This window comes from Scyliorhinus torazame, chromosome 4 (assembly GCF_047496885.1).
Source record: "Scyliorhinus torazame isolate Kashiwa2021f chromosome 4, sScyTor2.1, whole genome shotgun sequence".
In the NCBI taxonomy this organism is placed as follows: Eukaryota; Metazoa; Chordata; class Chondrichthyes; order Carcharhiniformes; family Scyliorhinidae; genus Scyliorhinus; species Scyliorhinus torazame.
Genome location: NC_092710.1, coordinates 364,115,628 through 364,132,641, shown reverse-complemented (window position 1 = coordinate 364,132,641; position 17,014 = coordinate 364,115,628). Strand labels below are relative to the sequence as shown.

The 17,014-nt window shown below is 53.9% G+C and overlaps 1 protein-coding gene across 1 annotated transcript in view; it reads left to right on the top strand.

Annotated features, from left to right (window-relative positions):
• Positions 1 to 604: 604 nt before the first annotated feature.
• The window catches only part of LOC140411226 (heme-binding protein 2-like), a 34,771-nt gene continuing 18,361 nt past the window's right edge, over positions 605 to 17,014 (top strand). The window contains exon 1 of the mRNA XM_072500332.1: positions 605 to 764. The gene's annotated coding sequence lies outside the window, so the exon portion shown is untranslated. The remainder of the gene's footprint in view (positions 765 to 17,014) is intronic.

The window sequence follows — 17,014 nt, the reverse complement described above, 5'->3', positions numbered from 1 at the left end:
CTCTTACCCGAACGCCAGACTCATGGCTCCCCGGGGGGACCCCAGAAAAGCGGCCTTGTGCCTCTCTTTTCCATGACGTGTTAACCGTGTCGTCTCTGTCACCCTGATATAAAATGGCTGAACAAGCCTCATTCCCTGTAAACTGTCTCATGAGAGCCAAGCGTGGGTCTGTATAGAGAGTGTCCCAACAGCCGCTGATAACAGCTTCACAGAACAAGACTTGCAATGTATCCTTGACAAGCTCAAGGTCTACAGCTGGAGACAGGACACATCATGATGTTAGTTTTGAATGACTTCTGTATGAAGTTAGGGGCGGGTGAGACAACACCCACTTTAACCATATATGTGATAATTGGGGATGCTTGGAAAATTGATGTACCGCATGTAATAAGTGTGACGTGAATATAGTTGATTGATTGTATGTAATTGAGAAAACAACTAATTCCGCCCCTTGAATCTGTATATTAACCCGTGTGAGCCTTAGCTCAAGTGAGAAAGGGTGCTGTCAATAGGCTGCGGAGTCCCCAGGCCTTGTCTCCCAGAATTCTGACATAGACTGCTTTTTTTTACTGATACTCAGGCCTTCGTGTGAATATTTTCACCTCTAACATTTGGCGTAGTCTGGCGGGATGTTGCTGAGCCGGACGCCGCTCGAGCCGGTGGACAAGGCGAGTAGTCAAACCGTTGACCGCCAGAAATTAGAGTCACACGGCGAGGCGGACGGACGGTGAGGTCACATCCAACGAATCTGCTATCAAGGCCAAGTGAGTAACTGACTCAGTTTAAAATGTCTTTTTATGGTTTTGTTTTGTTGGTCCGCTATACCATTTTCTTCAGTACTAATTGGCTGCTCGAGGCCCCATGCCGAGCCTGAATTAAGGGGGCAATTGAGCTCTCACGTGACGGCCAGAGTTAGTTGGGAATCCGAGGCGCACAGACTGTTGAGTGAATAACGGGTGGTGAAATTTATTGTGACACAGTGCCAAGCCAGGCCCGCCACCCTACGGGAGTGGACGACCGGTAAAGCCTCGGAGCACAGTCGCCTAGTCACACCGGATACGCGGGAATAGCTAACAACCATTTTGTGTCTTTTCTGGTATTAACAGCATTGTGTAAACACTCTCTATTTCGACAAATTGCCTCTTCTAAACAGGCATCGAAGCCAATGAGTACCTTTTGTTTCATCAGAACTATTCAAAAGTAATATAGGAGCACAAATGTAGTGACAGGGCCACCTATAATTTATATCATAGTCCAGTATCACAAAATGCCCTCCAACACATCTTTTTAATGTTGTGAAGGGCTCCTATTGGACAGGGGGGCAGGAACAGATAGTTCAATCCCCGCCGACTGTCTGTCCCATCAGAGCCCCTGGTCTATTTGAGTCACTCCAGGGCACATTCGAAACTCTTGGCCATTCTTTGGCGCAGCATTCTCTTCACCTTTCCCAGCTGCAATAACTTCCAGATATTTTCCCTGCCCCCTTTCCGGATGCCCGGGATCATTCCCTCCAGTCTCTGCTGTGAGGAATCACACTCACACCCGCCACCCACCTCCTCATTCCTGCCAGCTTCTGGCTTGTGACAATCTGTGTAACTCATCCCGGGAATAAAGAGTCAGAGAGAATTACAGCTCCATTTTGAATATCAGGGTAGAAAATTCAGCAATTTACTTTGTCCAGGTGCAGGTGAAGTCACTTTGAGCTTGTGACAATGTTTTTCTTCGTCTCCCATGAGTTCAACATCAGAAGTTGCAAAGCACCATGTAAATGTTACTGTGAAGAGAGGCCAGGCGATGGTGTGTGGCTCTGTCAATGCAAAGTCATCACATCAGCTGAGTGCCTCACTCAATAACAAGGTCATTGGAAATGTCCGGGAGATCTGGGGCACCCACTGACCACTGAAGTAAAACTGCCCCAAAGGCAGATCTGAAACCTCATTTCAATTGTCCATCGGGACATTTACAGGGCCCACTTTTCAGAGCAATAGGTGGAGCTGATTTTTATATTTGAAATTGTTCCATTGCTCCTCAATCCTGCAGGAAAATGAAGCTGTAAAAACTTTAACCAGGAACATATTTGGTTGGATCATTGCAGATTGTGGTCACATGGTATTTATTATTGCTTCTTGGGGTGTGGGAGTTGTCGACAAGGTTGGATTTTATGACCCTTTCCTTGGTCCCCTTGGTGGGGGCAAACAGCAGCAGCCAGAGCAGTGGCACCACGGCTGGCTCTGATGTTCAGAAGGGAGGGTCAAAGCGCAGAAGAGTAATAGTAATAGGGGACTCTATAGTCAGGGGCACAGATAGGCGCTTCTGTGGGCGTGAAAGAGACTCCAGGATGGTATGTTGCCTCCCTGGTGCCAGGGTCCAGGATGTCTCCGAACGGGTAGAGGGCATCCTGAAGGGGGAGGGCAAACAGGCAGAGGTCGTTGTACATATTGGTACTAACGACATAGGCAGGAAGGGGCATGAGGTCCTGCAGCAGGAGTTCAGGGAGCTAGGCAGAAAGTTAAAGGACAGGACCTCGAGGGTTGTAATCTCGGGATTACTCCCTGTGCCACGTGCCAGTGAGGCTAGAAATAGGAAGATAGAGCAGCTAAACACGTGGCTAAACAGCTGGTGTAGGAGGGAGGGTTTCCGTTATCTGGACCACTGGGAGCTCTTCCGGGACAGGTGTGAACTATATAAGAATGACGGGTTGCATCTAAACTGGAGAGGCATAAGTATCCTGGCCGCGAGGTTTGCTAGTGTCACACGGGAGGGTTTAAACTAATATGGCAGGGGGGTGGGCACGGAAGCAATAGGTCAGAAGGTGAGAGCATTGAGGGAGAACTAGGGAATAGGGACAGTGTGGCTCTGAGGCAGAGAAGACAGGGAGAAGTTGCTGAACACAGCGGGTCTGGTGGCCTGAAGTGCATATGTTTTAATGCAAGAAGTATTATGGGTAAGGCAGATGAACTTAGAGCTTGGATTAGTACTTGGAACTATGATGTTGTTGCCATTACAGAGACCTGGTTGAGGGAAGGGCAGGATTGGCAGCTAAACGTTCCAGGATTTAGATGTTTCAGGTGGGATAGAGGGGGATGTAAAAGGGGTGGCGGAGTTGCGCTATTGGTTAGGGAGAATATCACAGCTGTACTGCGGGAAGACACCTCAGAGGGCAGTGAGGCTATATGGGTAGAGATCAGGAATAAGAAGGGTGCAGTCACAATGTTGGGGGTTTACTACAGGCCTCCCAACAGCCAGCGGGAGATAGAGGAGCAGATAGGTAGACAGATTTTGGAAAAGAGTAAAAACAACAGGGTTGTGGTGATGGGAGACTTCAACTTCCCCAATATTGATTGGGACTCACTTAGTGCCAGGGGCTTAGACGGGGCGGAGTTTGTAAGGAGCATCCAGGAGGGCTTCTTAAAACAATATGTGGACAGTCCAACTAGGGAAGGGGCGATACTGGACCTAGTATTGGGGAATGAGCCCGGCCAGGTGGTAGATGTTTCAGTAGGGGAGCATTTCGGGAACAGTGACCACAATTCAGTAAGTTTTAAAGTGCTGGTGGACAAGGATAAGAGTGGTCCTAGGATGAATGTGCTAAATTGGGGGAAGGCTAATTATAACAATATTAGGCGGGAACTGAAGAACCTAGATTGGGGGCGGATGTTTGAGGGCAAATCAACATCTGACATGTGGGAGGCTTTCAATTTCAGTTGAAAGGAATTCAGGACCGGCATGTTCCTGTGAGGAAGAAGGATAAATACGGCAATTTTCGGGAACCTTGGATAACGAGAGACATTGTAGGCCTCGTCAAAAAGAAAAAGGAGGCATTTGTCAGGGCTAAAAGGCTGGGAACAGACGAAGCCTGCGTGGAATATAAGGAAAGTAGGAAGGAACTTAAGCAAGGAGTCAGGAGGGCTAGAAGGGGTCACGAAAAGTCATTGGCAAATAGGGTTAAGGAAAATCCCAAGGCTTTTTACACGTACATAAAAAGCAAGAGGGTAGCCAGGGGAAGGGTTGGCCCACTGAAGGATAGGCAAGGGAATCTATGTGTGGAGCCAGAGGAAATGGGCGATGTACGAAATGAATACTTTCCATCAGTATTCACCAAAGAGAAGAAATTGGTAGATGTTGAGTCTGGAGAAGGGGGTGTAGATAGCCTGGGTCACATTGAGATCCAAAAAGACGAGGTGTTGGGTGTCTTAAAAAATATTAAGGTAGATAAGTCCCCAGGGCCTGATGGGATCTACCCCAGAATAATGAAGGAGGCTGGAGAGGAAATTGCTGAGGCCTTGACAGAAATCTTTGGATCCTCACTGTCTTCAGGTGATGTCCCGGAGGACTGGAGAATAGCCAATGTTGTTCCTTTGTTTAAGAAGGGTAGCAAGGATAATCCAGGGAACTACAGGCCGGTGAGCCTTACTTCAGTGGTATGGAAATTACTGGAGAGAATTCTTGGAGACAGGATCTACTCCCATTTGGAAGCAAATGGACATATTAGTGAGAGGCAGCATGGTTTTGTGAAGGGGAGGTCGTGTCTCAATAACTTGATAGAGTTTTTCGAGGAGGTCACTAAGATGATTGATGCAGGTAGGGCAGTGGATGTTGTCTATATGGACTTCAGTAAGGCCTTTGACAAGGTCCCTCATGGTAGACTAGTACAAAAAGTGAAGTCACACGTGATCAGGGGTGAGCTGGCAAGGTGGATACAGAACTGGCTAGGTCATAGAAGGCAGAGAGTAGCAATGGAAGGATGCTTTTCTAATTGGAGGGCTGTGACCAGTGGTGTTCCACAGGGATCAGTGCTGGGACCTTTGCTCTTTGTAGTATATATAAATGATTTGGAGGAAAATGTAACTGGTCTGATTAGTAAGTTTGCAGACGACACAAAGGTTGGTGGAATTGCGGATAGCGATGAGGACTGTCTGAGGATACAGCAGGATTTAGATTGTTTGGAGACTTGGGCGGAGAGATGGCAGATGGAGTTTAATCCGGACAAATGTCAGGTAATGCATTTTGGAAGGTCTAATGCAGGTAGGGAATATACAGTGAATGGTAGAACCCTCAAGAGTATTGAAAGTCAAAGAGATCTAGGAGTACAGGTCCACAGGTCATTGAAAGGGGCAACACAGGTGGAGAAGGTAGTCAAGAAGGCATACGGCATGCTTGCCTTCATTGGCCATGGCATTGAGTATAAGAATTGGCAAGTCATGTTGCAGCTGTATAGAACCTTAGTTAGGCCACACTTGGAGTATAGTGTTCAATTCTGGTCGCCACACAGCAGAAGGATGTGGAGGCTTTAGAGAGGGTGCAGAAGAGATTTACCAGAATGTTGCCTGGTATGGAGGGCATTAGCTATGAGGAGCGGTTGAATAAACTCGGTTTGTTCTCACTGGAACGAAGGAGGTTGGGGGGCGACCTGATAGAGGTCTACAAAATTATGAGGGGCATAGACAGAGTGGATAGTCAGAGGCTTTTCCCCGGGGTCGAGGAGTCAATTACTCGGGGGCATAGGTTTAAGGTGAGAGGGGCAAGGTTTAGAGTAGATGTACGAGGCAAGTTTTTTACGCAGAGGGTAGTGGGTACCTGGAACTCGCTACCGGACGAGGTGGTGGAAGCAGGGACGATAGTGACATTTAAGGGGCATCTTGACAAATACATGAATAGGATGGGAATAGAAGGATACGGACCCAGGAAGTGTAGAAGATTGTAGTTTAGTTGGCAGCATGGTCGGCACGGGCTTGGAGGGCCGAAGGGCCTGTTCCCGGGCTGTACATTTCTTTGTTCTTTTGTTCTTTGTTCGAAGATGGCGATGAGCCCTGTTTGTAAACGCTGCGTTCCATGTGGTGCAGATACACCAACATCGTTAAGTTCTCAGTTCCAGGATTTCAAGCCAGCGGCAGTGGGAAAATGGAGATTGAGTTTTTGGAGAGGAACGTGGATTGTTCCCACTTCCCAGACCTGCGAGGTTAATCTGCCTGTTGTAGCCTCATTGACAGCGAGGTGTGATTGGATAACTCAGTGGGGATTCCAGCAGCAGTTTAAATTTGTCTTGGACAGGAGCACCAATGTGTGAGCGTACACCAGCCACCTATTGGGCCAGCTGAGATCCAATCAGACAGCACAGGCTGGAGGGTAAAGCAGGGCCTGAAACCCATCCTGGGCAGCAGCTCCATTTTCATTCCCATTGACTCTGGTGGAATGGATTGGAGTGTAAATCAGGCCCTGATCTACTATCACCCAATCTGTCATCCTGCCCAAAACAACCCCGTCCCCATGGCTCTATCCTGGTCTCCATGACACTGGTCCACATCACAGGACAACTCACTAACTGGGACCGGGCTGGATTTCAGAGACACATTGAGACAGTTTGAATATTGAAGAGATGCAACTGAATTCCCCATAAGAGGAAGCATCTGCTCCCTGTCTACTTTATCCACACCTTTTATCACCTTGTCTCCATCTTATACACTGGGAGCTGCCTGTCACACTGAGAATAGGGAGTGGGATTTGTTGTGTGTGTTTGAAATGTCAGATAGAGAACAAGCCCCTCCTGACCCTTCACCAAAGTTCTATCTGTATCGCTGGGAAATTTATCAGCCTTACAGGTGTCAGGCATTTGGATATTTTGTGTTTTCCTGTCATGCTGGAAGGCCTTTCTTTGCTTCTTTATAACGTGTTTTACACAGAGGGTAGTGGGTGCCTGGAACTCGCTGCCGGAGGAGGTGGTGGAAGCAGGGACGATAGTGACGTTTAAGGGGCATCTTGACAAATACATGAATAGGATGGGAATGTCGGGATACGGACCCCGGAAGTGCGGAGGATTTCAGTTTAGACGGGCAGCATGGTCGGTGCAGGCTTGGAGGGCCGAAGGGCCTGTTCCTGTGCTGTACTTTTCTTTGTTCTTTGTTCTTTGATTGGATTAGTTGAGATGGTGGACACACACAGGAGAGAGAAAACACTGAGAAACGTCGCCAGGAATTTAGACAGACTTTGGGGAAGTACTTTAAAAAGTTGATACACTTCTGCCCGAAAATCTACAAGAAATTGGGACCAATTGTCTACTGGTGGGAGGACCTCTGCGATTAGGATTCATCCAAATTCACCCATGGGTGCGCCTGCTGTCCCACCTGAACAAAGAACAAAGAACAAAGAAATGTACAGCACAGGAACAGGCCCTTCGGCCCTCCAAGCCCGTGCCGACCATACTGCCCGACTAAACTACAATCTTCTACACTTCCTGGGTCCGTATCCTTCTATTCCCATCCTATTCATATATTTGTCAAGATGCCCCTTAAATGTCCCTATCGTCCCTGCTTCCACTACCTCCTCCGGTAGCGAGTTCCAGGCACCCACTACCCTCTGCGTAAAAAACTTGCCTCGTACATCTACTCTAAACTTTGCCCCTCTCACCTTAAACCTATGCCCCCTAGTAATTGACCCCTCTACCCTGGGGAAAAGCCTCTGACTATCCACTCTGTCTATGCCCCTCATAATTTTGTATACCTCTATCAGGTCGCCCCTCAACCTCCTTCGTTCCAGTGAGAACAAACCGAGTTTATTCAATCGCTCCTCATAGCTTATGCCCTCCATACCAGGCAACATTCTGGTAAATCTCTTCTGCACCCTCTCTAAAGCCTCCACATCAAAGCCTCCTGGCGGGAATCGGCATCCTGCTTCTGGCTGTGTCCCTAACTGTGCTCCCACTGAAATTCTCCCGATGGAAGAAAGGATTAATGGGACCCCTGGACCCAGAAAAAGCAATCTGCCACCACGAGAGGATCCACGATGTCCACACTACCCCGTTTCCGTCTGGGTTTATATAGAACGGTCACAGTGTGCGGCTGCAGGCGTTTTGCTGCCCTCGACACAGAGCGCAGAGTATTGAAGTTGTTCAACGTGGAATCACGGAGAGGTCCGTGTGGGATGAAATGAGAAAATGCGGAACTGCAGTGGCCAGGAGCGGTACTGCAGTGGCCAGGAGCGGTACTGCAGTGGCCAGGAGCGGTACTGCAGTGGCCAGGAGCGGTACTGCAGTGGCCAGGAGCGGTACTGCAGTGGCCAGGAGCGGTACTGCAATGGCCAGGAGCGGCGCTGCAGTGGCCAGGAGTAGTACTGCAGTGGCCAGGAGCAGTACTGCAATGGCCAGGAGCGGTACTGCAGTGGCCGGGAGCGGTACTGCAGTGGCCAGGAGCGGTACTGCAGTGGCCAGGGGCGGTACTGCAGTGGCCAGGAGCGGTACTGCAGTGGCCAGGAGCGGTACTGCAGTGGCCAGGAGTGGTACTGCAGTGGCCAGGAGCGGTACTGCAGTGGCCAGGAGCGGTACTGCAGTGGCCAGGAGCGGTACCGCAGTGGCCAGGAGCGGTACTGCAGTGACCAGGGGCGGTACAGCAGTGGCCAGGAGCGGTACTGCAATGGCCAGGAGCGGTACTGCAGTGGCCAGGAGCGGTACTGCAGTGGCCAGGAGCGGTACTGCAGTGGCCAGGAGCGGTACTGCAGTGGCCAGGAGCGGTACTGCAGTGGCCAGGAGCGGTACTGCAGTGGCCAGGAGCGGTACTGCAGTGGCCAGGGACCCGGGTTAACACTGCTGCCTCACAGAGCCAAGGGACCCGGGTTAACACTGCTGTCTCACAGAGCCAGGGACACGGGTTAACACTGCTGTCTCACAGTGCCAGGGACTCGGGTTAACATTGCTGCCTCACAGTGCCAGGGACCCGGGTTAACACTGCTGTCTCACAGAGCCAGGGACCCGGGTTAACACTGCTGTCTCACAGAGCCAGGGACCCGGGTTAACGCTGCTGTCTCACAGTGCCAGGGACCCGGGTTAACACTGCTGTCTCACAGTGCCAGGGACCCGTGTTAACACTGCTGTCTCACAGAGCCAGGGACCCGGGTTAACACTGCTGCCTCACAGTGCCAGGGACCCGGGTTAACACTGCTGTCTCACAGTGCCAGGGACCCGGGTTAACCTGCTGCCTCACAGAGCCAGGGACCCGGGTTAACACTGCTGCCTCACAGTGCCAGGGACCCGGGTTAACCTGCTGCCTCACAGAGCCAGGGACCCGGGTTAACACTGCTGTCTCACAGTGCCAGGGGACCCGTGTTAACACTGCTGTCTCACAGTGCCAGGGACCTGGGTTAACACTGCTGTCTCACAGTGCCAGGGGACCCGGGTTAACACTGCTGTCTCACAGTGCCAGCGACACGGGTTAACACTGCTGTCTCACAGTGCCAGGGACCCGGGTTAACACTGCTGTCTCACAGTGCCAGGGACTCGGGTTAACATTGCTGTCTCACAGTGCCAGGGACCTGGGTTAACACTGCTGTCTCACAGTGCCAGAGACCTGGGTTAACACTGCTGCCTCACAGTGCCAGGGACCCGGGTTAACACTGCTGCCTCACAGTGCCAGGGGCCCGGGTTAACACTGCTGTCTCACAGTGCCAGGGACCTGGGTTAACACTGCTGTCTCACAGTGCCAGGGACCCGGGTTAACACTGCTGTCTCCCAGAGCTAGGGACCCGGGTTAACACTGCTGTCTCACAGTGCCAGGGACCCGGGTTAACACTGCTGTCTCACAGTGCCAGGGACCCGGGTTAACACTGCTGTCTCACAGTGCCAGGGACCCGGGTTAACACTGCTGTCTCACAGTGCCAGGGACCCGGGTTAACACTGCTGTCCCACAGTGCCAGGGACCCGGGTTAACACTGCTGTCTCACATTGCCAGCGAGCTGGGTTAACACTGCTGTCTCACAGCGCCAGGGACTCGGGTTAACACTGCTGTCTCACAGTGCCAGGGAACCGGGTTAACACTGCTGTCTCACAGTGCCAGGGACCCGGTTTAACACTGCTGCCTCACAGTGCCAGGGACCCGGGTTAACACTGCTGTCACACAGTGCCAGGGAGCTGGGTTAACACTGCTGTCTCACAGTGCCAGGGACCCGGGTTAACACTGCTGTCTCACAGTGCCAGTGAACCGGGTTAACACTGCTGTCTCACAGCGCCAGGGACCCGGGTTAACACTGCTGTCTCACAGTGCCAGGGATTCGGGTTAACACTGCTGTCTCACAGTGCCAGGGACCCGGTTAACACTGCTGTCTCACAGTGCCAGGGACCCGGGATAACACTGCTGCCTCACAGTGCCAGGGACCCGGGTTAACACTGCTGTCACACAGTGCCAGGGAGCTGGGTTAACACTGCTGTCTCACAGTGCCAGGGTCTCGGGTTAACACTGCTGTCTCACAGTGCCAGGGAACCGGGTTAACACTGCTGTCTCACAGAGCCAGGGACCCGGGTTAACACTGCTGTCCCACAGTGCCAGGGACTCGGGTTAACACTGCTGTCTCACAGTGCCAGGGACCCGGGTTAACACTGCTGTCTCACAGTGCCAGTGAACCGGGTTAACACTGCTGTCTCACAGCGCCAGGGACCCGGGTTAACACTGCTGTCTCACAGTGCCAGGGTCCCGGGTTAACACTGCTGTCTCACAGTGCCAGGGAACCGGGTTAACACTGCTGTCTCACAGTGCCAGGGACCCGGGTTAACACTGCTGCCTCACAGTGCCAGGGACCCGGGTTAGCACTGCTGTCACACAGTGCCAGGGAGCTGGGTTAACACTGCTGTCTCACAGTGCCAGGGAACCGGGTTAACACTGCTGTCTCATAGTGCCAGGGAACCGGGTTAACACTGCTGCCTCACAGCGCCAGGGACCCGGGTTAACACTGCTGTCTCACAGTGCCAGGGACCCGGGTTAACACTGCTGTCTCACAGTGCCAGGGACCCGGGATAACACTGCTGCCTCACAGTGCCAGGGACCCGGGTTAACACTGCTGTCACACAGTGCCAGGGAGCTGGGTTAACACTGCTGTCTCACAGTGCCAGGGACCCGTGTTAAAACTGCTGTCTCACAGTGCCAGGGAACCGGGTTAACACTGCTGTCTCACAGTGCCAGGGACCCGGGTTAACACTGCTGTCTCACAGTGCCAGGGATCCGAGTAAACACTGCTGTCTCACAGTGCCAGGGACCCGGGTTAACACTGCTGTCTCACAGTGCCAGGGACCCGGGATAACACTGCTGCCTCACAGTGCCAGGGATTCGTGTTAACACTGCTGTCACACAGTGCCAGGGACTCAGGTTAACACTGCTGCCACACACTGCCAGGGACCCGGGTTAACACTGCTGTCTCACAGTGCCAGGGACCCGGGTTAACACTGCTGTCTCACAGTGCCAGGGACTCGGGTTAACACTGCTGTCTCACAGTGTCAGGGACCCGGGTTAACACTGCTGCCACACAGTGCCAAGGACCCGGGTTAACACTGCTGTCTCACAATGCCTGGGATCCGGGTTAACACTGCTGTCTCACAGTGCCAGGGGACCCGGGTTAACACTGCTGCCTCACTGTGCCAGGGGACCCGGGTTAACACTGCTGTCTCACAATGCCAGAGACCTGGGTTTACACTGCTGTCTCACAGTGCCAGGGACCCGGGTTAACACTGCTGTCTCACAGTGCTAGGGACCCGGGTTAACACTGCTGTCTCACAGTGCCAGGGACCTGGGTTAACACTGCTGTCTCACAGTGCCAGGGGACCCGTGTTAACACTGCTGTCTCACAGTGTCAGGGACCCGGGTTAACACTGCTGCCACACAGTGCCAAGGACCCGGGTTAACACTGCTGTCTCACAATGCCTGGGATCCGGGTTAACACTGCTGTCTCACAGTGCCAGGGGACCCGGGTTAACACTGCTGCCTCACTGTGCCAGGGGACCCGGGTTAACACTGCTGTCTCACAATGCCAGAGACCTGGGTTTACACTGCTGTCTCACAGTGCCAGGGACCCGGGTTAACACTGCTGTCTCACAGTGCTAGGGACCCGGGTTAACACTGCTGTCTCACTGAGCCAGGGAACCGGGTTAACACTGCTGTCTCACAGTGCCAGGGACCCGGGTTAACACTGCTGTCTCACAGTGCCAGGGGACCCGGGTTAACACTGCTGCCTCACAGAGCCAGGGACCCGGGTTAACACTGCTGTCTCACAGAGCCAGGGACCCGGGTTAACACTGCTGTCTCACAGTGCCAGGGACCCGGGTTAACACTGCTGTCTCACAGTGCCAGGGGACCCGTGTTAACACTGCTGTCTCACAGTGCCAGGGACCTGGGTTAACACTGCTGTCTCACAGTGCCAGGGGACCCGTGTTAACACTGCTGTCTCACAGTGTCAGGGACCCGGGTTAACACTGCTGTCTCACAGTGCCAGGGGACCCATGTTAACACTGCTGTCTCACAGTACCAGGGACCTGGGTTAACACTGCTGTCTCACAGTGCCAGGGACCCGGGTTAACACTGCTGCCTCACAGTGCCAGGGAGCCGGGTTAACACTGCTGCCTCACAGTGCCAGGGACCCGGGTTAACACTGCTGCCTCACAGTGCCAGGGACCTGGGTTAACACTGCTGCCTCACAGTGCCAGGGACCCGGGTTAACACTGCTGTCTCACAGTGCCAGGGACCTGGGTTAACACTGCTGTCTCACAGTGCCAGGGACCCGGGATAACACTGCTGTCTCACAGTGCCAGGGACCCGGGTTAACACTGCTGCCTCACAGTGCCAGGGAGCCGGGTTAACACTGCTGCCTCACAGTGCCAGGGACCCGGGTTAACACTGCTGCCTCACAGTGCCATGGAGCCGGGTTAACACTGCTGCCTCACAGTGCCAGGGACCCGGGTTAACACTGCTGTCTCACAGTGCGACGGAGCCGGGTTAACACTGCTGTTTCACACTGCCAGGGACCCGGGTTAACACTGCTGTCTCACAGAGCCAGGGACCCGGTTTAACACTGCTGTTTCACAGTGCCAGGGATCCGGGTTAACACTGCTGTCTCACAGTGCCAGGGACCCGGGTTAACACTGCTGTCTCACAGTCCCAGAAACCCGGGTTAACACTGCTGTCTCACAGTGTCAGGGATCCGGGTTAACACTGCTGTCTCACGGAGCCAGGGACCCGGGTTAACACTGCTGTCTCACAGTGTCAGGGACCCGGGTTAACACTGCTGTCTCACAGTGCCAGGGACCCGGGTTAACACTGCTGTCTCACAGTGCCAGGGACCCGGGTTAACACTGCTGTCTCACAGTGCCAGGTACCCGGGTTAACACTGCTGTCTCACAGAGCCAGGGACCCGGTTTAACACTGCTGTCTCACAGTGCCAGGTACCCGGGTTAACACTGCTGTCTCACAGTGCCAGGGACCCGGGTTAACACTGCTGTCTCACAGTGCCAGGGACCCGGGTTAACACTGCTGTCTCACAGTGCCAGGGACCCGGGTTAACACTGCTGTCTCACAGAGCCAGGGACCCGGGTTAACACTGCTGTCTCACAGAGCCAGGGACCCGGTTTAACACTGCTGTTTCACAGTGCCAGGGATCCGGGTTAACACTGCTGTCTCACAGTGCCAGGGACCCGGGTTAACACTGCTGCCTCACAGTGCCAGGGACCCGGGTTAACACTGCTGTCTCACAGAGCCAGGGACCCGGTTTAACACTGCTGTTTCACAGTGCCAGGGACCCGGGTTAACACTGCTGTCTCACAGAGCCAGGGACCCGGGTTAACACTGCTGCCTCACAGTGCCAGGGACCCGGGTTAACACTGCTGTCTCACAGAGCCAGGGACCCGGTTTAACACTGCTGTTTCACAGTGCCAGGGATCCGGGTTAACACTGCTGTCTCACAGAGCCAGGGACCTGGGTTAACACTGCTGTCTCACAGTGCCAGGGACCCGGGTTAACACTGCTGCCTCACAGTGCCAGGGACATGGGTTAACCTGCTGCCTCACAGAGACAGGGACCCGGGTTAACACTGCTGTCTCACAGTGCCAGTGGACCGGGTTAACACTGCTGTCTCACAGTGCCAGGGACCCGGGTTAACACTGCTGTCTCACATGGCCAGGGACCCGGGTTAACACTGCTGTCTCACAGTGCCAGGGACCCGGGATAACACTGCTGTCTCACAGTGCCAGGGACCAGTGTTAACACTGCTGCCTCACAGTGCCAGGGACCCAAGTTAACACTGCTGTCTCACAGTGCCAGGGACCCGGGTTAACACTGCTGTCTCACAGTGCCAGGGACCCGGGTTAACACTGCTGTCTCACAGTGCCAGGGACCCGGGTTAACACTGCTGTCTCACAGTGCCTGTGACCCGGGTTAACACTGCTGTCTCACAGTGCCAGGGACCCGGGATAACACTGCTGTCTCACAGTGCCTGTGACCCGGGTTAACACTGCTGCCTCACAGTGCCAGGGACCCAAGTTAACACTGCTGTCTCACAGTGCCAGGGACCCGGGTTAACACTGCTGTCTCACAGTGCCAGGGACCCGGGTTAACACTGCTGTCTCACAGAGCCAGGGACCCGGGTTAACACTGCTGTCTCACAGTGCCAGGGACCCGGGTTAACACTGCTGTCTCACAGTGCCAGGGACCCGGGTTAACACTGCTGTCTCACAGTGCCAGGGACCCGGGTTAACACTGCTGTCTCACAGTGCCAGGCACCCGGGTTAACACTGCTGCCTCACAGTGCCAGGGACACGGGTTAACACTGCTGTCTCACACTGCCAGTGGACCGGGTTAACACTACTGTCTCACAGTGTCAGGGACCCAGGTTAACACTACTGTCTCACAGTGTCAGGGACCCGGGTTAACACTGCTGTCTCACAGAGCCAGGGACCCGGGTTAACACTGCTGTCTCACAGTGCCAGTGGACCGGGTTAACACTGCTGTCTCACAGTGCCAGGGACCCGGGTTAACACTGCTGTCTCACATGGCCAGGGACCCGGGTTAACACTGCTGTCTCACAGTGCCAGGGACCCGGGATAACACTGCTGTCTCACAGTGCCAGGGACCAGTGTTAACACTGCTGCCTCACAGTGCCAGGGACCCAAGTTAACACTGCTGTCTCACAGTGCCAGGGACCCGGGTTAACACTGCTGTCTCACAGTGCCAGGGACCCGGGTTAACACTGCTGTCTCACAGTGCCAGGGACCCGGGTTAACACTGCTGTCTCACAGTGCCTGTGACCCGGGTTAACACTGCTGTCTCACAGTGCCTGTGACCCGGGTTAACACTGCTGTCTCACAGTGCCAGGGACCTGGGTTAACACTGCTGTCTCACAGTGCCTGTGACCCGGGTTAACACTGCTGCCTCACAGTGCCAGGGACCCAAGTTAACACTGCTGTCTCACAGTGCCAGGGACCCGGGTTAACACTGCTGTCTCACAGTGCCAGGGACCCGGGTTAACACTGCTGTCTCACAGAGCCAGGGACCCGGGTTAACACTGCTGTCTCACAGTGCCAGGGACCCGGGTTAACACTGCTGTCTCACAGTGCCAGGGACCCGGGTTAACACTGCTGTCTCACAGTGCCAGGGACCCGGGTTAACACTGCTGTCTCACAGTGCCAGGCACCCGGGTTAACACTGCTGCCTCACAGTGCCAGGGACACGGGTTAACACTGCTGTCTCACACTGCCAGTGGACCGGGTTAACACTACTGTCTCACAGTGCCTGTGACCCGGGTTAACACTGCTGCCTCACAGTGCCAGGGACCCAAGTTAACACTGCTGTCTCACAGTGCCAGGGACCCGGGTTAACACTGCTGTCTCACAGTGCCAGGGACCCGGGTTAACACTGCTGTCTCACAGAGCCAGGGACCCGGGTTAACACTGCTGTCTCACAGTGCCAGGGACCCGGGTTAACACTGCTGTCTCACAGTGCCAGGGACCCGGGTTAACACTGCTGTCTCACAGTGCCAGGGACCCGGGTTAACACTGCTGTCTCACAGTGCCAGGCACCCGGGTTAACACTGCTGCCTCACAGTGCCAGGGACACGGGTTAACACTGCTGTCTCACACTGCCAGTGGACCGGGTTAACACTACTGTCTCACAGTGTCAGGGACCCAGGTTAACACTACTGTCTCACAGTGTCAGGGACCCGGGTTAACACTGCTGTCTCACAGAGCCAGGGAGCCGGGTTAACACTGCTGTCTCACAGTGCCAGTGGACCGGGTTAACACTGCTGCCTCACAGTGCCAGTGAACCGGGTTAACACTGCTGTCTCACAGTGTCAGGGACCCAGGTTAACACTGCTGTCTCACAGTACCAGGGACCCGGGTTAACACTGCTGTCTCACAGTGCCAGGGACCCGGGATAACACTGCTGTCTCACAGTGCCAGGGACCCGGGTTAACACTGCTGTCTCACAGTGCCAGTGAACCGGGTTAACACTGCTGTCTCACAGTGTCAGGGACCCAGGTTAACACTGCTGTCTCACAGTACCAGGGACCCGGGTTAACACTGCTGTCTCACAGTGCCAGGGACCCGGGATAACACTGCTGTCTCACAGTGCCAGGGACCCGGGTTAACACTGCTGTCTCACAGTGCCTGGGACCCGGGTTAACACTGCTGTCTCACAGTGCCTGGGACCCGGGTTAACACTGCTGTCTCACAGTGCCAGTGGACCGGGTTCATTTCCAGCCTCGGGTGACTGTGTGGAGTCTGCACCTTCTCCCCGTGTCTCCGTGGGTTTCCTCCGGGTGCTCCGGTTTCCTCCCACAGTCCAGATGTGCAGGCTTGGTGGATTGGTCATGTTAATTGCCCCTTAGTGTCCAAAGGTTAGCTGTAGTTATGGGGATATGGTGGGGAGTGGGCCTAGGTAGGGTCGGTGCATATTCAATGGGCCGAATAGCCTCTTTCTGCACTATAGGGATTCTCTGTGTGGTCATTGCTCCGATTAAAGGCAGCCCATTGCCAGGTATTTCTTGTGGAGTAAATTAAACAATGTCTTCTCACCTTTATGTGTCTTGTTTTACAAAAGGCTGGGAACGGATTCTCTCGGCTAAATACAGAGGATGCTGCATCGCAACAGGTGCTGGCATCAAATCATTAGAGGAGGAGGTGGCGCAGTGGCCTTGTCGCTGGACAAGTAATCCAGGGGAATGCTCTGGGATCCCCGGATCGAATCCCACTCTGGCAGGTGGTGAAATTTTAATT